At 38.2% G+C, this 19,249-nt stretch overlaps 1 protein-coding gene across 1 annotated transcript in view; it reads left to right on the forward strand.

The window, feature by feature from the left end:
- Positions 1-19,249, forward strand: part of ANKRD44 (ankyrin repeat domain 44) — a 366,840-nt gene that overhangs the window by 160,743 nt on the left and 186,848 nt on the right.

A 19,249-nucleotide genomic window follows, 5' to 3' on the forward strand; every position in this document is an offset into this window, starting at 1 on the left:
TCAAAGCTCTAGAGCTGGCAGGGACCTTAGAGTCATCTAGCCCAACCCCCTCATTTTACAAATAAGAAAACTGAGGCTAAGAGAGATCAAGTGAGTAGCACTATATGGTGGAAGGAGCACTCGCTGTGGACTGGGAGGACATGGATTCAGATTTCACCTTGGACATTTCCTACCTGGTTGACTTTGAACAGTTAAGTTAATCTTTCTGGGCTTCAGTTTCCTCATCTGTAAAATGGAAGGGGTTGGACCAGAGAGGCTCTGAAGTCTCTTCCTGTACTATGTTGTGATCCTCTGATCCTCAATGACCTGCCCACAGTCACAATTAAATAAGGTAATGTGTGGAAAGTACTTTGCAAATGGCAGAGTTGTATACGATACATATTCTTACTGTAATCATTACTGAAGTCATATCTGCATTTCAATTTAGTTTTAGATTTCCATATTAAAATTTTTTTGGGGGAAAAACTTTCCCTGGCTAGCACTGAAAACAAATACGTGGTGGTTTTTTAGCGATTTCAGCATAGACAAGGCTAGGAGTGGGCTACTCCAGAGGATGGTTGGCAGGATGTGAAGGGCAGGCAGCCCAGTGTCCTGACACACAGCATGGGAATTGGCCAGGCCTGCTTTGTGGTGGTCGCAACCCTGGGCAAACACTAGATAATGTGACTTTATTCTGTTGATGATGGAAGTGGAGAGTAGAGTGGGGAGGAGAGAACTGAAAGTCTTTCCAATGATGACACACTTGCAGAAAAATCACACTGCCCTTAGAGTAGCTTTTATTTCTAGTTGGGACAATAGCATACAGCTGTAGACCATCAAAGGTTAGGCATTTTACCTGTGGTGGACTTTAGTTTCATTGCAGTTCACTTTTGGACTTACATGTTTCCCTCAACCATCTAGGGAATTATATTAGAACTCTTAAAAGGGATGTTGCATCTTTTCGACAACTTTAATATTTCCCAGCAATATTAGAGAAATCAGAGGAAGGTGTTGGGGAATACACACAATTTCTGAACTTGTGAGGGTGACATTAGTTCAAGGGTTAGTAGTCTTATATTCTTCATAGTTCCCCCTACCACATGTCACCCTGGTTCTAGGAGAGTGCCAAGAATGTTGTCCCTTTGTGTCACAGAAGGCAGAGACCTAACAAAACAAGTATATATTAAGTGCCTACTGTGTGCCAGGCAGCTAGGTGGCACAGTGAATAGAGCACTGGGCCTCAAGTCAGAAAGATTCATCTTCTTGGGTTCAAATCTGGCCTCAGACACATATTAGTTGTGTGACCCTGGGCAAGCCACTTAACATTGTTTGCCTCAGTTTCCTCATCTGTAAAATGAGATGGAGAAGCAAATGGCAAAGCACTCCAGTATCTCTGCCAAGAAAATCCTAAATGCTGTCACAAAGAGTAAAACATAACTGAAAATGAGTCAACGACATGTGCCAGGCACTGTGCTTAATGCTTAGAATACAAAGACAAACATGACACTATCTCTGTTTGCCCTCAAGGAACTTACATTCTAATGGGGCAGATAGAATGTATAATGTGTACTTACGTTTGGAATACACACAAAATGAATGCAATATAATTTGGGGAGCAAGGAATCTAGAAGCTGAGGGGATTTAGAAAGCTTTCATATAGAAGGTGGTACTTGAATTGACATTTGAAGGAAATAAGGGATTCTAAGAGCTAATTCCCATTGCACATCCTTTATGATGTTTTTTTCAGGTGTAAGTTATAATGACTGCTTTTATGGGGGACTCGATGATTTTCTAGGACCTAGTTTGGAGACCAAATTCCAGATGAGTTGTTTCAGAGGAGTTGAAGGAACACAGGATTTGATCAGGATTAAACCTAATTTGAATAGATTTGAATAACTGTGTGACTAAGGGGTAAATCCAGTCACTACCTTTGAGTCTCAGGTTTCTCATCTGTAAAATGGTGCTACTAATAGACTACCTTCCAGAGTACTTGTGGGGGAAGCAATTTGTAAACCTTGAAGTGCTATAGAAACATAATAATTATTGTTATTGATCTAGTCAAGTCGAAAAGCATTTATTAAGCACTTGCTGTGTGCCAGGCTTTAGGATTTTTAAAGAGTTTTTCTTATAGATGATGGTGGCCAGATGTTTTCATCATCGAAGAAGAAATTGGATTAAACTGCAGCATGAAGGATTTGATTAGATGTAAGGCAAAATTATGATTAGTGAAATATTGGAATGGGCTGATGAGAAAGGATGAGAAATCTTCTATATAAAGTTGGAAAAACAAGCAAATAAGATAGTGACTCATCTGTCTGGGAAGATTTAACTGTGGTTATGGGAGATATGTTCAGATGACTTCCACAGATCACTTTAAACTCTCTGGTGAGCGTGGTCTAGTGGGAAGAACAGCAGACTGGGGGTCAGGGCTTCCAGTTCTAATTCTTTTATTAACTATGTTGACCGTGGGCAAATCATTTCACCTCATTTTTTCCATCTGTAAATGAAGGTGTTGGGTGATCAGTAATGTCCCTTTATGTTTTGACATTCCTGTAAGACTTAAAATGCCAATTAAAAAATTGAGCCCTTTCCCAGGCTTTCTAAATTTAAAAGCTTTTTTTTTTTAAACCTAAACTAGAGATTCATACAATCATAGAATCTGACTTGGAAGGCATCTCGTTGGCCGTTTGATCCAGCCTGTTTGTGAAAAAAGAATCCGTCCTCCATCGTACTTTACAAAGGGTCCCCCATGCTACTTCTGGATAGCCCTGTTAGGAAGATTCCCTTTATCTTGAGCCCAGTTTTGTCTTGCTGACAACTCCCACCCATTACTCTTGGTTTTGGCTTTTGGGACTGAGCAGTGCAAGTTGAATTCCCTCTTCCTTGTGACAGCTCTTAAAGTACTAAAAGGCAGCTTTGGGCATCAGTCAGCCAATCAATAAACATTTATTAAGCTCCTGCTATGTAGCAGGCATCTTCTCTCCTCCAGGCAGCACATCGCTGTCTTCTCACTCAAGCTACAGATGACATGTCCATGAGGCCCTTCGCCATCCTGATTGCCCTCTTTTGGAGGGAGCTTATGATTTTCCTTCCTAAAATATGGTGTCCAGATCTGAACAAAAATATTCCAGATGTGGTCTGATTAAGGCCTAGTCATAGACTCTGATGCCTTGAGCAAATAACTTAACATAAAGAATTGAGAAAATACATAGGCCAGAGAATTATGCTTTATAAGTTAGGAAACAAAACTGAGATCCTTTGGTGAGAATGGGAGAAGGCTAAAAGCAACGTATGCTTTTATGTTCTGCACATGAGGTTGCTTTCTTCCCTGTTAAATATAAAACCATCATCCTAAAGTTCATTCAGCTGATGCTATAAGGTCAGCCCCAAAAGTGGAAGCTTTGCTTCTTTGTCCTCAGTCTGCTTATTTACAGAATCCCTTTTCTGGGATTCAGGGAGGGCAAGTTGGAGTTTCTTTATCACATAAAGGGAAATTAATAATTTTGTTCTTGTGGGCAAGAGCTATTCTTCATCAGCAGATGCCAGGCAGTAATGGGATGTGTTGTCCCTTATTGGACCTTTGCCCAGGCCATGGGAATGCAATTTAGAATCTGTGCCCTGTGCTATATAGAGTGATGCATTAGCTCATGATGCCACTAAGTTAGCCACAGAGATGTCTTTTCAATGGACATTTTAAATGCAAAATTGAAGGCCTAATCAAGGCTCCTTCTGTCTGGTTAGCATCATTCTTTAATTATCCTTTCAGTGCAACTGAGCAGTGTGAAACACTCCATTCTTCAAGAACTGTTTTTCTTCCTTCTGCTCTGACATAATGCCAGCTGAAGATGCCAGAGATTATTCATCCAATTTACAAGTGGGGAAATCCTTGTAATTGTAGTAGATTAAAGATGTAAAATTCAGAGTCTTTGGAATTTTCAAGGTAATAGTATTGTTATTTTTCCTGTATGAGACAACCTTGGCATGAAGGGTTACTTTGGCTCAAAGCCCCACCCTGAAATCTCTTCATTGAACATCTTGGAAGGCTGGTGCCAATTCCTTCTCTTGTAAGCATATAGGCCATAATATATCAGCAGAACATTTTACTTATTAATAATGTCAAATTTGTATAGTGATTTTCCACTTGTAAAGTACCCTCATAGACATCACATTATTTAAACTTCACACCAATCCTGTGTGATAGGCAGGGCAGGTATTATTTCCATGTTACTGATGAGAAAACTGAGGCTAAGAAAGGTTGTGAGAGATATCATGATTTGGTTGAAGAACGTTCTATTTGGAGTCAGTGGATTTGAGTTTCAGTCCCAGTTCTACCGTATTACAACCCATCTGTTTTGGCCCAAGTCACTTACCGCTTTTAGGGATCAAGTTCATCATCTGTAACGTGAAATTATATTTAGTGATTTGTGATATCTCTGAATTCTATGGACTTATCCAAATTCACATAGCTAATGACTGGCAAAACCAGGATTTGAATCCAAGACACCACCATCTTCCCAATCACCCATGTTTGCAACTTCAATATTGTCTTCAACTCCTCACTCACACTCACCCTATATAACCATTCCATTGTCAAATCTTGACATTTCTACCTCCATAGTATCTCTTACGTATGTCCCCTTCTCTCCAATCACACAGTCACCACTCTAATTCAAGTTCTCTCTCCCAGACTATTACAATAGCTTCCTAATTGGCTTCCTGGCCTTAAGTCTCTCCTCATTCTAGTCAATTTTTCACTCAGCTGCCAAAGTGATTTTCATAAAGCATTGGGCTGATCATATCACTCCCTTCTCAATAAACTGTAGTGGTTTCCTGTTAAAATAACAATTAGAATTTATATAGTGCTCTAAGATTTGCATGTACTATACTTGCGTTATTTCATTTGATCCTTACAACAATGCTGTGAGGTAGGCGTTATTTTTAATCCCGATTTTACAGATGAGGAAACTGAGGTTGAAAACTTAAGTGATATACCCATGGTAGTACAGCCAGTAAGTGTCAGAGGAAGGATTTAAGCTCAGTTCTTCTAGGATCAAATATAAAATCCTCTGTTTGGCATATACAGCCCTTTATAACCTGATCTCCTCTTACTTTTCTGGGATTTTTATACTTTATGCCCCTCCACTCACTCTATGATCCAGCTACATTGACCAGCTTGCTTACATATAAGTATATAATCCTCCACCTCCACAGTTGGTGCCTTTGCCCTAGCTTCCCTCCATAACCGGACTTCTCCTCCTCCTCCTCCTCTTTGCCTCCCGGCTTCCCTGGATTCTTTCAAGACTCTGCTTAAATCCTACCTTTTCTAATAAGCTTTCCCATCCTCCAGCTGCTAGTGCGCTCTTTGTATAATTACCTTCCATTTATACTATATATACACACATACATGTGTGTATGTATATTTATGAATTTTCCATTTATATTGCTATTTTCATATTGTCTACCCTATGAAAATGTGAGCTCTTAGAGAGCTTTTGAGTTATTTTTTAGGTGTATCTGACTGTGACCCCATTTGGGGTTTTCTTGGAAAGATGCTGGAATGGTTTGCCATTTTTTTCTGCAGCTAACTTTACAGATGAGGAACTGAGGCAAATAGGGTTGAGTGACTTGCCCAGGGTCACACAGCTAGGAAGTGTCTGAGGCCAGATTTAAACTCAGGAAGATGAGTCTTCCTGATTTCAAGCCTAGTGTTCTGTCTACTGTCACCTAGTTGCTCCCTCTCTGAGAGCAGGAACTGGGTTTTGGATGCCCTCCACTTAGGACATATAGTAAGCATTTAATAAATGGTTAAATAAATAAATAAATGATTTTTGACCAACTGCCTTTGCAGACCAGGACTTTTTCCTTATTGAGGTTTTCTTCCCTCTGACTAGAACTCACTTTAACGTTTCCTAAATGATTTATGCCCTGGAAGCCTGCCAGTAATTCTCCTAAATCATCTTAAGGATGGGATGGAAAGGTAAAAAGTTCAAAGATCTGAACCCTTCCTCAGTCTAAGCAGGGTTACCTGGCTTTGTTAGAAATATATGGTATAGAGGAAATACTTTTTACTTTGGATACTCCATTTCTGAGTGGTCTAAGTGTATTATGTCATTCACAAAAATATGCATATATATGTATACACACACACACATAGAAAAAAAGAGAGTTCTAGAATACTTCAAAGGAGTTATGAATTCATCAGTGTAGATACAATTTTGTCTCTTAAGGATATAGACATTCTCTCAAGGCCCTCTTGTTCACAAGAAACTGGAAAAAGTCAGAAATAGCTTTGAGTCTCAAGATATATATTACACATATACATACATATATACACACATACCCTCCCCACACACACATATGTATATTCATGCATGTGTGCTTGTGTGTGTGTGTGTGTGTTTCTGTGGTCTTCTTTCACTGTAACCTTCTACAGATTTGATTCAAATTCTAGAGACTTTTCACATTAATTTACTTATCTTGCCTTTTTTTTTGTCTCCACCTATTCTGAAAACTGAAGACTACCAAAATTAACTCAGGCCTAGGTTTTCTAGTTGTTCATGCTGTGTCAAAAAAAAAAAAAGCCCAGCAAAGTTGAATCAGGACAAAAATGAGAGTGAAAATAATGACCGTCTTGTCGGCCACATTTACAGATAAGTATAATATCCTTTTGCTGCATCCCCCTCCCCCACCCAGAGTGGTTTGGGACCCAAACTCATCTAAACTCACAACTATTGATGAAAGGATGGGCGTGGCCTCTGCCTAGAGCTAGCTGAGTTCTCCTGGAGGGTCCTGGGACTTAAGATTTTGGTGTTGCACAGTCTGTGTCTGGGGTCGCCTTCTTACTCTGTTAATTTCCATGACATCTGTAAACGATTGCTCTTCGAAGTAGCTCCAGGTTGTACTGTCTCTGTGCTGCTTTCTGGCTCATCTCTCTATTATTCTTCATGGCAATTATTACTCCATCAGATGGCTGATGAGAGGACAAGAGGAGGAAACTTCCTGCCCATCCATTTCATCCAGCCAGAGCAAAGGGCTAGAGCAAGGCCTTCTGAGCCTCAGTGAGAAACTTTATTCACCAACTCCCACGCATGTGCAGCCTCTGCCCATATAGGAAATCTTTCCCTCCCTCCAAGACAGAAAAAAGGAAGGAAGAGCTTTACATAGGCCAGTCCATCAAGGAGCTCCTCTGTATGTAGGAACACACTTAATATAATACGTGCATAAAACATATGTTAAGTAATAGCAAAAAACCCAATATAGGACAAAAACACCCATATACTGTCCACATTGAAATCCTAAAGAGGTCCTTGCCTCATTGTAAGGCAGGAGTTCTTAATCTGAGATCTGTGAACTTAATAACATTTTTTATAATTGTATTTCAATATAATTGGTTTCTTTTGTAATTTCTTTATTTAAAAGCATTGTTCTGAAAAGGAGTCCATAAGCTTCAACAGACTATCGAAGGGGGTTCATGACACAAGAAAGGTTAAGAATCTCAGTCCTAAGGAAAGGGCAGAATTTACTGTTCTTTCGACTGCTAGTTGTTACAGTGAATAGAGTGTCTGACTTGGGGTAAAGAAGACCTGAATTCAAATCTTGCCTCAGACACTAGCTGTGTGACTTTGGGGAAGTCATCTAATCTTTGTAAGCCTCAATTTCTTCATCTATAAAATGGGGTTGATGATAATCATACCTACCTCATAATAGGATTATTGTGAGAATCAAATAAGATTTTTTATATATATACATATATATGTATATATACACACATGATATATGTGTGGGTATATATGTATATGTGTGTATGTATGTATGTGTGTATGTATATAACATGCTTGTAAACCCTAAAGCTGTTTAAGGATGTTAGCTATTTGCTTTTTGGGGCCTTTATTTTCATAGCAGTTGGGAGATTTAGGATGTAGTGGCAAGGGGCTAAACTGTATATGTTTGATGAGAAGGAACCTTTTCTTCTGCCAGCATGTCATCCTTGTATTTTTGTTGATCTTTTCCCTGGCCAGTGAAGATGAGAGTGAATGGAAAAAACTGGAATTATAATATCTCAGTATATAAAAAAATCTTTCTAATTAGTAATATGAATTTCATAGCTGAAATAATCCTGATGGCACAAAAACAAAAACAAAAAAATCAAGGAGGTCTTTACGTTTAGATAAGATGAGATTATAACCAACAAAACCTAACAAAATAAGCTAGAGAGAGAAATTTCGTTCAAAATATAGAAACCATCAAATGTTTGGGAGTGTATATACTGAGATTTACCCAAAACTATATGTATCTATCTACAAAAATCTTTTTGCAGGTGAATAATTGGAGAAATACTTCATTGCTCACAGGTAGGTCAAGCCAATATAAAAATGTCAATACTACCTAAATTAATTTACTTTTCCAATGCCATACTAATCAAACTCCCAAAAGAATATTTTATTACCCAGAAAAAATAATTCAATTCTCATGGAGGAACAAAAGGTCAATAATCTCAAGGGTAATAATGAAAAAAGTAGGAAGGAAGAGAGCCTAAAATTATCAGATCTTGAAATATACTACAAAGCATTACTTGTCAAAATGATTTGTTACTGGTTTAAGAAAAAGGAATATAATGTTTGACTTGCCAAAGACCCCTGTAACTGGATGAGGGACTCACTATTTCATAGCCTCCCTAGGAAATCTAAACAGCAGTCTGGCAGAAATTAGGTAGACCAACACCTTACACCATATACCAAAGTAAACTCCAAATGGGTACATGACCTAGATATGAAAGATTATATCATCAACAAATTGGAGGAGCAAGGAAGAAATTACCTTTAGGTTATATGGATAAGAGAAGAGTTTATGATCAAAGTATGACCAAAACAACAATCATAGGAGATAAAGTGGACAATTTTGATTATGTAATATTAAACATGTTTTAGACAAGGAAATTTAATAGAGTAAAAATTAGAAGGGAGATAGGTAAGTGGGAAAAATCTTTGCAGTAAGTTTCTCTGATAAAGATCTCATTTCCATGATATATAAGGAACTGATTCAACTTTATAAGATTAGGAGCTATTCTCTAAGAGATGAATGGTTGAAGAATATGAACAGGGAGTTTTCAAATGAAGAACTCTATGCTATCAACAATCATATGAAAAATGCTCTAAATCACTAATAATTAGAGTGATTCAAATTAAAGCAACATTTAGTTTCCCCCTTATAGCTCTCAGCCTGGCAAGGATGACAAAAGAGGAAAATGACAAATGCTGGAAAGCAGGTACATTAATGCACTGTCAGTAGAGCTGTGAAGTGATTTAGCCATTTTAGAAAGCCATTTGGAAATATGTCTGGAAAGTTATGAAATTGTACACACTGTTTGACTGAGCTACACTAGTACTAGTCCTATACCCTGAAAGAAATCAAAGAAAGTGAAAAGAAAGCTATGTGTACAACAATATTTATAATGGCTTTTTTAAAAATAGTAGCCCAGAATTGGAAACCATGTAGATATATCCTCCTCTCAGAGAGTGGCTAACAAATTTGTGGTATATCAGTGTAATGGAATATGATTGTGCCATAAGTAATGATAAAATAAAAACTCAGAGGAAACAAGGAGGACTTCTATGAGCTGATGCAGAATAAAATTAGCAGAAGTAGGAGAATATTTTATGCAATGATAACATTACAGAGAAAAACAACTTGGCAAGACCTTGGAATTCTGGTCAATGCAATGATAAACCACAAGTCCAGAAGAATGAATATCCTACATACCACTTACCTCCTGACAGGTGATAAATTTTGGAAGACTAATGTGGGAATTTGCTGGACTTTGTAGATAAGGTTTTGAGGGATTTGGGGGAAGGGGCAGATTAATTAAAAAAAAACTTGGAACTTAATAAATGAAAACAATAAACTTTAAAAAATGGTTTTATTGGCAGTAGTTCATAGCGTGCTTGAGTTATTCGATTTTAAGAGAATGCTACCATTGTGACAGCCAGAGTTTTCACATTGCCATTTTTTATAAAACTGTAAACATATTGAAAAAAAATTTTTTCTTAGAAGAAAATACAAAGATCTTAAGTTATGTATGTTATTTAAAGAAGGGGAAAAGCCCCCTGGGGTAACTTGTTCATCAGGAAGATTGCAGAACTAGTTATAATTATTAATCACCATGACAACTTTCTACTCAGGAGGGAAACCCTGTTGTTTTTTTTTAAACAACAAAAAATCCTCACAATTAACTGGTTTCTTACTTTCTCATTTCTAAAATTTTTCTAAGCCCAATATAAAATACCTTTCCAGTTCTCTTTCTCTCACACATTCACTTGCCTTTGTATCCCCAATGTATAGAACAGTGCTAGTAAGTGGTTAACAAAACATTGATTGATTAATTAATCCTTACTTTTGTATAGGCTTTTCTACATACTTAGAGTGCTTTCCCTCACCTGAATCCTATCTGTTTTATGAAGCATTTCTTGGCTTCCTCCCCCAGTTGTTAGTACCTCACTCCCAAATTACCCAGAATTTTTTTTCGATTTCTGTTATGCACACTGGGTGGCAAAACTTTTGGAAAATATAGACAAGGGTAACGCAAGATGGACAGGTGTGGATGGTTGTAATTTTCATTGTTGTAGGGAGCTCCAGAATCTATGAGATCTAGTCCCAATTCTCTTATTTTACAGAAAGATTAAATGACTTGCCTAGGACCATATAATTAGTCATTGGAAGAGAACTCAGATTAGATGCCAAGGTCCTGACTTTTCAATCCAGTGCTCATTCTGCTGTGTCATAATGCTACTTCTAGAAGCATTACTTAAAATAATATTCTTTTGGAAAGTACATTTTATTCAGCATAATTGGATATGTTATTTTAGTAAAAGATAAACTGATATTCATTAGCTATGGGTCTCAGCTCCTCACTATTATTACCTTGCCAAGGAATTGTGATTTTGTTTGTGATGCTTTGATAAATATCTCTGTACTCTGTAAAGAGGTGAATAATATGATTGCCACATTCATTATTCCACATTAGAAAACATTTTATGTTCCTTTCTTTGGAGGAAAAATGCAGACAAGAAATTTTGCCAACTTAACCTGGATCATTTTTTAGGACTTGTCTTCAGAGAAGGGTTCAGATACCCCCTAAGGGGCTGTCACTCTGATACAATGGGATGGTTTGGCTTCAGGCATGAGTAAAGAATAAGTTCAGTGCTTGTGGGACACATTTAAATACTCTCCTCATGTGAACTCTTCAGCTCTTTCCTTTGGGAAGGTTCATTAAAGAAAAAAAAATCCACAAAGTTCTAGTTATTAAGGATTCAGTATTTTTTTTTTGGTAGGGATGTAATTGAGAAGACATTATGTAAGATTTCCTAACCACCCCCCATAGTTTCTGAGTGGTGACTCAGCAGCCCTTGCTAAATACTGAATTTCTCTAAAAAGGGTCTAATTTTTGACCTGCATTAATCACTGTAATACCCTTATAGAAATGCTGTTTCCAAGTATTTTCAACTTCATTCTATCAAAGAGTGCCTGGTAGGTGCTTGGTGCACCTTTAGATAAAAGCCTATGGATGTTATTCCTAAGAACTTCCCAAGAGAATTTCCCAAGTTAAAGCAAAAATGGTTTCTTTGAACCCAAATATGTGCTGTTTAAAACCACGTTTTCTTTGCTTTGGTACTTAGGCATATCCTTCTGTGAGTTCATAGGTTACCACTGATACAAATTATGATTTCTCCCTCTAAGCCTTCCCATCGCATGGTACTCCTTTCTATGTTTAACCATAAATTCTCAAGAGGGGATCCACCCAGTGACCTGAAGGTCTTCCTTTTATTCTTTTACTGTCTTGGGGACATCATTGTAGCACTTACTTTGACATAATTTGTCTGTCATTTTTGTTAAGTGGCCAGCCTGTCTCTTTTTCCAATCATCCATATTTTTGATAGTGTCCCTTCCACTACTGTCCCAGATAATTCACCATTGGTGACATAATATAGCCTGCACATGTGGAGAATATCCCTTTCCAAATCCTGCATGGGAGTTCTGTGTCTTGAATGTGTCCCCACTTCACCTCTAGTTCCTGGAATTCATAAGGCTCCCCTTTAAGGCATGGCTCCAATTCTTCCTCCCCCTGTCCTCCAGTTACCCCTTTCCCAAAATTACAGAAATCATTTAATTGACAGGCTTTATCAGGCTTTTGCTATCTGCCAAACTTAGAATGGGCAGCAAGGTGGCTCAGGGGATAGAGCACTGGGCCTAGAGTCAGGAAGACTTATCTTCCTGAGTTCAAATCTGGCCTTAGATACTTATTAGCTGTGTGACCCTGGGCAGGTCACTTAACCCTGTTTGCCTTGATTTCCTCATCTATAGAATGAGCTAGAGAAGGAAATGGCAAACCACTCTAGTATCTTTGTCAAGAAAACTCCAAATGGGGTCACGAAGAGTCAGACATAACTGAAATTACTAAAACCCAACAATGTGCCAAGCACCATGCTAGGATCTGGGAATACAAAGGCAGAAGAAAAATTGTCCGTGACCTCAAGAAGCTTGTACATCTATGTTGTTGTTTCTGTATTTCTTCCTAATCAATTTTGAACCTAAGTTATTGTCCACTTGAGCATCTGCCCAATTGTCTCTGTTTTATAGTAGAACAAACAAATTATAGTTCCTTTGCCTTGGGACTGAAGGCAGAATATATCTATAGAAAGAGTTCTGGCTTTGGAATCTCTGGGCCTGGGTTCAAATCCAGGCTCTGCCCGTTATAGATATGTGACTTAGGGAAGTCACTTAACCTCCTAAAATTTTTCCTAATTTTTAAAATGAGGGGCTTGGCATAAGGGACTTGTTAAGATTGAACTGTTTACATTTCTACATGGAAAGATGATATTTATAACTCATGAGACCTTTGTCAGTATTAGGGTAGTAGGAGGGAAAAAATTACACGTATAGATAGATTGATAGAGGGTACAGGGTGAGTTGAAGATGAATGGGTGATATCTGGAGAATAAAATTAAGGGGTGAGAGAGGATTATACTGGGAGAAGGAGAAAGGGAGAGGTGGAATGGAGTAAATTATCTCACATAAAACAGACAAGAAAAGACTTTTACAGTGGAGGGAAAATGGGGGAAGGTGAGAGGGAATGAGTGAATCTTATTCTCATCAGATTTGGCTTAAGGAGGGATAACATACACATTTAATTGGGTATGGAAAACGATCTTACCCTATAGGAAAATAGGGGGGGGAAGGGATAAAAGATGGCGGGATGATTGGGGGCAGATTGGGGGAGGGGTAATCAGAAGCAAACACTTCTGAGGAGGGACAGGGTCAAGAGAGAGAATAGAATTAAAAGGGGAAAGGGATAGGATGAAGGGAAATGTAGTTAGTTTTCCACAGCATGACTACTATGGAAGTGTTTTGCATGACTACAGAAGTATAATTTGTATCGAGTTGCTTGCCTTCTCAATGAGGATGGGTGGGGAGGGAGGAAGGGAAAAAATTTGGAACCCAAAGTTTTAAAAACAAATGTTAAAAAATTGTTTTCACATGCAACTGGGAAATAAGATATACAGGCAATGGGGTTTAGCCATCCTGCCCTCCAGGAAAATAGAAGGGGAATGGGATAAGAGAAGGGGAGGCAGAGATAGAAGGGAGAGCAGGTTAGGAGAAGGGGTATTTAGAATGCGCGCTGTCTTTGGGTTAAGGGAGGGATGAGATGGAGAGAAAATTTGGAACTCAAAATCTTGTGGATGTGAATGTTGAAAATTAAAAATAAATAAATTAATGAATCTTTAAAAAAAATGAGGGTATTGGACCAAATGATCCTGCAGGTGTCTTTTAACTCTAGATCTTATGCTCTCACTTAGATGTTTTGGCTATAAATAGCCAAAACTTTCACATATAATCTAGAGCATTACTATTGAATTAGCTTCTTTCTGAGAGAGCCTTATTTTCTTCGTGGTCTACAGCTATCACATAGGTTTGCATGTTAGGTACCGTGGCATTAAGCCCAATAATTTGGAAGCAAGCAAGTATTTTGGTAACTGAGTATGCCCATCCCTGACTTTGCCCATCACCACCCTTTCTATTACAGTGAAGAGAAGGCATCCTTGTACTCAAGACATCAGATTATAATATAAACAGACTTGCTTTCTTTTCTATAAGCAGATGTTTTCTGTGTTCAACTGAGCCTATAAAATCTCATTAAGCTAATCATCAGCCTTGATGAAGCAAACACTGAAGTATTTGACTTGAAAATTTTAATTTCCTATTTCTAATCTGGGTCAGCTGGCACAGGCAACTTCTTCAGTCACCATGATTTGCCTTTGTATCCTCAGAATTCCTTTGAAAAATACTTTTGTTCAAGTTGATTCATCTCTCTTGGCTCCACTTTCTTCATCCGTAAGATTAAGGATTTGGACAAAATGATGTACAAGTTCCTTTCTAGCTCTGAATCTAGGGTCCTATGTTCATTTATCTCAAAGTGTCTGCTGAGTCCTTTCCCTCTTGCCTTTCTTGGTCCACATCTATTAACCAAAGTCTTTAAACCATAAATTACTGACAAGTTGCAGCTATACATAAGGACTTTCCAGACTGGGAATTTTTGGGTGTAGATAAAGTGATGGCCTACTTATTTTTATTATTTGTAAGGCTCAACTAATTTTCTCTTTCCTCTCAATTCATCCCAGGGAGAAAGTCTGTAGGTTAGACAAGAGCCATGAGACACAAAACTGATTATCTTTCCTTGATTTTTTTTTTAGATTCCTAAACAAATGCCTATTGGCTGATAAGCTAAATTGTATTTCTCTTCCACCCCTCTGTGTTTGTCTCCAGTAGCATTCCAGGTTTTGGCAAAGATGAACTAGATTGATTTTTACAGCTATTTAAAATGTAAATCCGTGATGATTATTCCAGTATTGCATGTTTGCTTTCTACAAAGGTAAAAAGAGATAAGGCTAAGTAAAATTGCTGCTTCCCTTGAGAGCTCAGACATGATAAGTGTCACTGTAGGCAAAGAATGTTAGAATTAAGTTAGGAACATTTACTTAAAGGAAAAAAAAAATATATATATATATATATATATAAAATTCAGTAATTCAATTCAACAAACATTTATTAAGTTGTACTATGTGCAAAGCACTATGATAGATACTATGAATATAAAGATTTTTAAAAAATAACACAGTCTATGTCCTCAAGGAATTTTTACTCTACATTGAAACATTAAACCTAAACATATAAGTTTATAATACAAAATAAAGTGTAATGAGCACAAAAAAGAGATTTGAATATGTAGAAAAAGTGAGGATGGAGAGAATGTTTTTAGCTGGGCATGGGTTTAGAGCTCAGGACTTTGTGGTAGAGGTACTACCTGAGATGATTCTGAAAGGCAGAGATGAAGTAGAGGCAGCTTACACAAATACAATGAATCAGGAGATGGCAAGGATGCAGTATGTGAACTTTCAAGAAACTTTTTCCTGTCTTTCATTTGTGATTTTTCTTTCTGCCCAACTAAATTGTTAGCCCCTCAGGCACAAGTGTAACAAGTATGCTCTGACTCTCCCAGAGCTGAGTAGCTACATCTTCCCTTTAAGGTTTGGGGAGAAGAGTGCCCTGAAAGGTTTGGGGTGGTTTTCTCTAATGATATTGACTCAAGCCCCAACCAGTTATGTTCTCCCACTGGTAGGTGCCAGTAACTAGTACCTTAGTTCCATTTAATCACTCGGCATCAATTAAGTTTTACAAAAGGATGTTTACTTTCAAGATATAGCAAGAACAAACATATCAACATTCCCTCCAATGCCTTGGAAGCACCTTGGCGTTTGGGGAAAGTGGGGTCATTCTTAGTTAAGTTCCTACAAATTTGTGTCCAAATGAGACCTTGCTTCTGGGTGAGTCTTTGTCTCAGCTACTGTTGGATTGGTTCCCCAGAATTACTCCAGGTCACTTCTTGTTCCTGGGGCACTGATGCCGAGCTGGCTGTAAAACTTGGGCATTGGTATACTGGAATGCCACTCTTCCTTCACCAAAAATGAAAGAACAAGGGTCACGGGAGGCAAAGAGCTCAGACAAGGTGAGAGCAGAAGGCCCAAGTTGTCTCTCATTGGACACTTTGACCAAAGGAATAAAGAGATAATCCATCAAGATCCAGCAGCGTAACAGAATGTCCGAGTCTCTGGTTGTTAGGAATTTTTTTGAAGTTGTCCTCAATTTTAGCTACAAAGCTAATCAATAAGTTTTCTCCTAACCCCGTAGTTAGACGACCAGAACTAGTTACAGAATGTCTAAGCATACTCAAGCTCTCCACGACACATTATCCCATCTCTCCAGGAAGCAGGCTTCCTAGCCCCTTACATGTGGCAAGCAACCATCTTGCAGGCTTTCTGCATGTGTGCCAGTCTCTGTTACACAAAAGCTAAGTGTATGTGATTCAACAGACAAGGCACTTTGAGAGATTCGAGGGACTTCCTAGGTGTTTGCTAATCCTGAGGTCTTTGCAGAGTGGGAGATGGGGATGAAATGGGAACAGGAATAGAGCAGGAAAATCATGCCTATTAATGACTTGATATGTTTTCCAAGGTATCTAAGAAATAGGACAAAGCCTTTTTGCTTTATAATATTCATTTGGTTTTGGCTATGACAAATACAACTCAATAAAGGTTGTAGGGGATTGTTGGGTAGCTGGTTGTGACCAACTGATTTTCTCCCTTCTCTTTTTACTTTCTGTAATTACATCAAGGTGGGGGGTAGTGGAAATTAATTAGTCAAAGACCAACTACTCCTATAATATTATTAATTAATATGTACTATTGATTATACTTGGTTGACTTCTAGCAATATAGAGTTCTGAGTTATCAGAACTAGAATTTATATTTCATTTAAGAAAGGAAAGGTAAGTTTTTTTATTGACTAGATATTTCCTATTTATACTTTTAATTATTATATTTTCCCTTAACTATGATACCTCATTGCTTTAATCCACAAAGAAAATAATCTAATGCCATCTCTCATTTCTCTAGCTTGAGAGGACATTTTGTTAAGTATAATGAGAGATCATTATCCTACTATGTCAATTTTGGCCTGTAAATTGGAAATAAAGCTTTTCTAGTTATGGATTTTTCAATGTCTTGGTGCCTAAATTTTAGCCATGCCTTTAACTAGAGCTGCTGTGAATTTGCATTTTAGCTCGCCGAAAGTGAATTAACATTATCGTGCCTTATTTTAGAATTTTAGAGTGACTCAGTTATTCCTAGTGACTTAAAGGGATTGTAAAACTGGAAGAAAGTTGTCTAAACCCTTCATTTTAAAGATGAGAAAATGGAGGGCCAGAGAGGAGAAATAATTTCCTTAAGATCATACAGGGAATTAGTGGAAGAATCAGGTCTTTAAAGATCTCTTTAAAGCCAACAATGTGGAATGTTTCTTTCATTGAGAAATTTTGCGGTGAGACAGATCAGTGCTCCATTTTAAGTGATGGACTGTGGTCAAATTGGGAAGGAGAGTGAAGGCACCTTGTCTCGTAAGTCTGTGGCTACTCTATGTGCAGTTTATGAGACTGATTCAATTCAGTTTAACAACCATTTATTAAAGGCTACTCTGTACAAGCTAAAATTATGCTATGGTCTAGGTATACAACCTTACATTCCATTGGATGGAGCTGTGGGGAGGATGTAAGATGTAGTAAATCAATGAAGCATTTCATTACTGGATGGTTCATACAGAACCTGAAGTGGGCTCAACAAGTATAGTAATGGCAGAATCCACAGTAGATCTTCTGGCCTTGGTCATTACTGGCAATCTTCTTTGTATAGCTACATCATTACCCATGATTTAGACTTTTCCTGGCAAGTGTAGGGGTGTTCCTAAGTTCTTTTGGCTTAGTAGATAATTTGGCTAATGTTTCAATATTTATTTTATCCTTCCACCAGCACAGATCACAACTTAGTAGATACTTGTGAGTTGCTTTGCTAAAAAAGCAAAAACAAACAAACAAACATCACTTGCTAAGCTCTCCACAGTTAACTAGTTTGGTCCTAGTGCAACACACATGTGTACATACAAAGTCTGTGGCTGTGCCCTCAGTGTACTCAGACCTTCCAGACCTCACATTTTGCTGGCATAATCTTTGAGAAACTTCATGTGTTATAAGACATCAGAATTGGACTTTGGATTGGTCTCGTGTGGGTGTGGGTGTGGGTGGGTGTGTATCTACATGCATGGACACATACATTTTATACATACATACATACATGTATGCATGTTAGTGTCCCATTCTTAGAGAATCTTAATACAATAAAATACGTTTAACATAAACTACATGGAACATAATTTTTGTTTGTTCAGAAAGTGTTGTAGGATTTTTCTGGACCTCAGAATCAACGGTGGGGCCAATTAACAGGTAATTAAGTACTTCCTATGTGTCAGACACTATTAGATATTAGGGCTACAGTTAACAATGAAACAATCCTTCCATTAAGTGCATATTTTAGTAGGAAAAACAACAAGCATACATCATCTGCATAAGTGTTATACATATATGTGTGTGTGTGTGTGTATATGTATGTGTATATATATATATATGTATGTGAGTGTGTGTGTGAGTGTGTGTGTATGTATATGGAGAGGAAGAGGAAGAGGAAGAAGCATTGCCCAACTGGACCTGGACATTTAGGTCCCCAGTGGGGCAGCTACTACTCCTCCTAGACTGTTATTTGTCCTTCCTTCTCAAAGAGGACCCATGACATCAGGAGGGTGATGTCTTGACTTGCAAGTGAATTAGATTTAAGTGAGGCAGAGCTGTGCAAAGTCATCAGCCTCACTCTGTCCTCCAGGGTCATCTAAGTCCAGTATATATAATACAAAGAAATACATAGAATGTTACACATTCTGAGTTTCCACACCCCTCCACTTCCCAGAGTTAAGACCCTGGGTCTTTGTGGTTCAAAGCATTAGATCTGCAGGACCTTCTACGGCACTTCAGGATGGAGGAGTGCTAGGGACCTCTGAGTTCCTGGAAGCCTTGATTTGAGAACTGCTTGTCATCAGAGCTTCCAAGTTCCCCCATGGTAGGTCTTCTGGCTTCCCTGAGGCTTTCTGGGGTAGGGGAATCCTCAGTTTTTGTTGTCTTTGGACGTAGGGCAGTATAGGCTATATGAGTCTGTGACCCATCTCTGATCATACTGGGAGTGCTGCTGGCTTGTTTCCCTGCATTGGCACCAGCCCTGGTTGGAAGCCTCTTTCCTATCAACTGTGGGGTTCTGGCTGGCTTTTTGTACAGTGCTGAGGT

The sequence above is a fragment of the Phascolarctos cinereus genome, unplaced genomic scaffold (assembly GCF_003287225.1).
Source record: "Phascolarctos cinereus isolate Bilbo 61053 unplaced genomic scaffold, phaCin_HiC Scaffold_726;HRSCAF=1367, whole genome shotgun sequence".
NCBI classification, from domain to species: domain Eukaryota; kingdom Metazoa; phylum Chordata; class Mammalia; order Diprotodontia; family Phascolarctidae; genus Phascolarctos; species Phascolarctos cinereus.